A 5,189-nucleotide genomic window follows, 5' to 3' on the forward strand; every position below is an offset into this window, starting at 1 on the left:
GACTAGAGCATGATACCTATTGCACAGGTAAGGGAATGAAGGCAGAGGAAGGTTTATAGACTCAGAGTTTGAATCAAGAGACTTTTATCCTACTGTCAGAAAGATGTGGAATTTGTTGTGGTTTCAGCAGGGCAGCTGTGAAAGGACTAGGAAGCAAATAGGCCATAATGAACTAAAAAAAGCCAAACCTCTCTTTACTGAGTACTCCGTTACTGAAACCCTTGCAGTGTTGCCTAATGGTCCAAAAAAAGATGATACACATTCTGTTACGTGCTGTGAAAAATCAGTCTAAATTATCCATACAGTTAAAAGCTGCGGGGAGATTACAAGATAAAGTACTATGGTGTATAGAATAATTTGTTGACAGAGTCCAGAATGAAACTAAGGGTTCCTGATGCCTTGGAACGGGCTCTGTCCATGAGTCTGAGCTGTAATGCTTCACTCAAACTATCTGTGAATTGATATTTTGTACAAACTATATAATGCAAGATTCCAGAATCACAGGTGAGGAGATAGGTTCCTTGCTTGGAGTTGAGAGTCCTAAGCCTCACTTCAGCAGCACTTCACCCAAAGGCTGAATTTCTGTTCTTTCCTATTTTCTTTTCCTATCCCAAGTACTTCTGTGGCTAACTGGAGCATCCTTTGTACCTTACAGCTTCATAAGGCCCTCCTATTTCACATTCCTCCTCACTCTCTGCTCCTAAACCAGAAATGGTCCTCCTTTATTTGCATTAAGACTCCAGAGAAAATCCCTCTGACCTGTATGTACATGGCTTCTATTCATAAAATTCAAAGCCAGAGTTACATGTAGGCCATTCATTTGACTTTGCATATTAGAAGATATTAAGTGTTCCTGGTGTGTTACATACTAAGATTAAAGTTCTCAAAACTGTGTGTCCCTGGCTGGAAGTTGAAGACATTTAAAGTCTCACCAGTGTTTGAGACCGTTGCAACTGCAACACATAAATTAGGTGAGATATTCTTATTTAATTCCAAAGGACAAATGACACTGCAGCCTGTTGAAAAAGCCATCCCTTAACAACATCCCTTAATTGCCAATCTGACCTAGACTCCCATCACAACAGTCAGTCTGGCCCTAAAGACAAAGAGGCTAGCTGCGAAGGTTATCTGCACCACCCCTGCCTTCTCAGGCTTTAGAGAAAGATGGAGAAACCCAGGAATCACTGTCCCTATGTGCAAACATTCATATCATCTCTGAGCCGCCTTCTAGACTCCTGCTGCTTCAGCTATCCACTCCAGAAAGGAGTTAACTGCTTTTTACAGTGAGCTGATGAATTACAGCAGCAGATGTACACATAGCGGTTGTTGGAAGTGTATACAAACCCAGCGTACAGAAGCATACTGAATGCTGTAAAACAGTTTGTGCATAAGGCTTGAGATGGTTTAGACAGCTCTGCCTTCTGGGCCAGTAATGAATCCCCTGTAAGGTCAAAGATTTCTCTCATTGCAGCCTTCTTTTTCTTTTCTTTAGTGAATGGAAACTTAGTGGAATCATTTGGCATAACTGACAAATTATAAGAACAATATTGGTTGTAAATGCCATTGTCCACCTGGACCTTTGTAATTAATGTCCATAGAGAGGAAAACCTATAGCAAACTTACACTGAACAGCAGGGTGATCGTATGCTCTATTAGCACAGCTCAGCCAGTCACTAGCTTTTTCTGTGCAGCAACAGTAATGAGAAAATTTACAGCAGCCAGAAACTTGTGTATGAAAATGGAAATTACATTACCAAATGTGTTGGGTTGAGAATACTGGAACTGAAATTATTACCTTTAAGAAAGGCACCATCTGCTTTGCATACAATTATACAAATATGGTACATGCCAAATACATATAGGTGATAGCCACCTGATACATTGCAGAGCTGTGGACTACAAGAGTGTAGCTTGTGCTCTGGACTACTGTGCTGTTATACTGTCTTGTGTGGGAAAAGCATCTGTTGGCTGCCAGTTTTACACAGACACTCTGACAAGTATTTTCTCCTCTTCCTAAAAAACCATAATACTTCCTGCTTTTCCCTTCTTCCTGTTTTTCCAAAACAAAAAGACCTACGTTTGCCTAAGATAGTAACTTACACATGGCACATTTAGTCACAGGACAGTGATGGATTTACCATTAATCACATAATTATTGACTAACTGTGCAAGATTAGATAAAGAAGATCCCTCTACTTCAAAAGGGAAATTTGTATCTCCTGGCTGAAAAAAGGCTTGAGGTACTGAACTGTAGTTTCAGTTTGTTTTAAAGAGAAAGCAATTGCTGTGTATTACTTGTAAAGCTTTCATGGCTTACTTCATTTTACTTTGTATAGCTGGCCTTGTTGGGAACCAGGGAGAAACCTGGGGAAGGGTTCACACAATTAGGCACCTAATTTACAGATCTAATTGCCCCTTGGCAGTTAGTCATCTGTCTCTGAAAGCTTTTGATTTTGCACCTAAGTCAGCTGTTTAAAGTAGCAGGTGTGAACAACTTACCTGGTGAGAGCAAATGGGAGTGTAAGGGGGACAGAAAACCTAAAATGATCTTTGAAGCATTTGTCAAAACTATTTCTGAACAGATTGTGTGTGTAGAATACATGCCAGAAGAGTCTAGCAAGAAGGTTTACTGTTTTTTATCTGGGGAGAGCTAAGAAAGTAGCTAGTAGCCTTACTCCTTGTGTAGCGTATCTATCTCCCAAATTCACGTGATGATGTTAGAGATCATACCTATCCTACTTTGGTGTCATGAGTCTGTAAGATATACCAACTCCATCTCCAGATCTCTCTAGATTGCCTGAACAGTGATGGTATACAGGCAGGTCAAGAAATAACCAAACGAGACTATTTCACTGAGTGTTACAAAATCTGTAAGCCTTAGTCAAGCCTGTGTTGTAACGTTTTGGGGAGAATATTTTATGTTCACTTCTGTTTTCAGTGCTCTGTCTGGGAATCAGAAGTTGTTCAAATCCCAGAGAGGATACCTAAAATCTCAGCCTGAAAGTTCAGTGTGACTCAAATTCCAGTAATAACTAGTTCCTGCTGTAGGGAAGTTGATTTGGGGAAAGTTTGGTTAGGGTGAAAATGTAACATAGTTATCAGTTTCAGTGTGAAGGGCACAGGGGAGGCATGCAAATACTCTGCAGGGCTGGAAGGAATGGGGCCAGGAAATTGCAGAGAGTCTTGTATACAGACTTTCCGTATCAAAACTGAACAGCATAGATATGGTTTCACATCATCTTCTGTGAGTTGGCTGGGGCTCTATCAAGCAAGAAATCTTCGTGATGCAAACATAGCTTTTAGATTTAATTTTAAAAAGATACTTACTGTTATTTAATAATATTATCTATAGAAAAGTTGATCTACCCTGGAAATCGATTTCACTGGAGCTAAGATTTCACTCCAGATGTTTGTATGTTCTGATGGGATAAACCTGCAATTGAATATGCTTACTATTTTTATTCTTCCCACAACATGTGTAAATGTTGTGACTAGAGCAGATTTACCAAGAGAAATAATGGGTCCACAGTATCCTCCCTGTCTCTTCACATTCACACTGTGTCTTGCAAAATGTCCTTCAATTCAGGATGCGTGAGAACAGCACAGTGCTGGGAACTCCTCTGCACTCCCGTGACTTCATGCAGCTGCTGGCCATCCTGTGCTAATGCTACCTTAGACCAATATAGTAAAGCACCTTACTTTCAGTTTGAACTTTGTGAAAGATGGAAGGGGTTGGTGAAATTATCTAAGATCTTCAGTCTAAGATAAAGGTAACTGAATTCAGAGGCTTCCTTTACAGTGACAACGTATTCATCTGCCAGTACACTGGTAACTTTTCACTCTACCCTGACTTAACCGGGGAGCATTGTAACCAAATTAAAGGATGGCTTTCTAGCTACACGGAAAGTACAGACTTTGAGATCTGATCCCACTTGTGCCTTCCTTCTCAAGCTATCTCCCTATGCCCTATTCTCTGCTTCTGCTGACACCACTACTAAATGTCCCAGCAGTCACCACAGTAAAGCCAGCCTTTACTACTGTCTCCTCTGAAAAATTGCTAATTTTTTCCTATTTTTTCTTGGCTGCTACTAAGTTAATTCTTCTCCTTTCTCATCATTAACATGTTCACCTGTATACAGATTATGTGTCTTGACTGTTGAAACCACTGATCTCTTTTCTGCTACTCAAATTCCGCAGTAGAGTATCAGGAGGCCAGTTAGCGGTAGAATAAGGAAGGGCCAAATAGTTGTTTGCTTTTTTAACAGACCCAGCATGTCCATTTTTACTATGAAAAGCAACTAAAACAGAGCACAGAAATTCCAAGAGATTTGACAGCATCTAAGTAAAGGCCTAAACTACTTATCCTACTTACCTATCCAACTGGTGCCTCTTTCCAGGTCTTTTGTCTGTGTGGCCTGCACATCTTATTTTAGTACAGTAGTTACAGTTTCTTCACTATCTGCATTTCAGCTGCCTGAGAGAGGGAGGAACTTGATTTATAACAACTTCAGATTCCTCTCCTTTCCCAATGTACTCAACTAAGACTGATGATCAAGACTTTCCTCTTTCCTCTCTTGTTACAAACCTCAGTAGGTCCTGGGTGGCAACTAGCTCACCTTACATAAAAGAAGCCAGCCTTGTGCCCAGTCCTATTCTGTCAGGTAAGGAGAAAAAATGTCCTACCATCTGCTTTAGGGCTTTATTCCCTCTCCACCTGCAGTCATGCCATGCTGCTGTTGTAATCCCAAATGGAAAGAGAACTATGACTGGCTGGAGATGATGATGATCAAAAAAGATAAAGTTGCATTGTAATGCAGCTAGTGTGTTAACTGGTGAAACAGCACAGGGAAGAATACAGTAAATTCTGTAGTGTTTGACCTCCTTCACTTGAGATTGGATGTCTGCCTAAAACCTCTACTAAGTTTAATTACACATAACTGGCTTTGATAACGTTGACTTACGCAGCAGGTATAGCTATGTGCTTTGCAGGAATAACTTCTGCACTGCAGAAAATTCCTGGTGGAATTTCTGAGGCCTTTTTTTATATACAGAAAGTCAAACTAGATTAAAGTGTTGGTATCTTCTAGCCTTCAAATCTTTATGGCATGCAAAGATGCTGTAAAATATAAGTAAAGGGGCTTTGTGGAACTAATGTCCCACCAATGATTGCTAGGTGTGATCCACAAGTT

The sequence above is a fragment of the Nyctibius grandis genome, chromosome Z, assembly GCF_013368605.1.
Source record: "Nyctibius grandis isolate bNycGra1 chromosome Z, bNycGra1.pri, whole genome shotgun sequence".
NCBI lineage: Eukaryota > Metazoa > Chordata > Aves > Nyctibiiformes > Nyctibiidae > Nyctibius > Nyctibius grandis.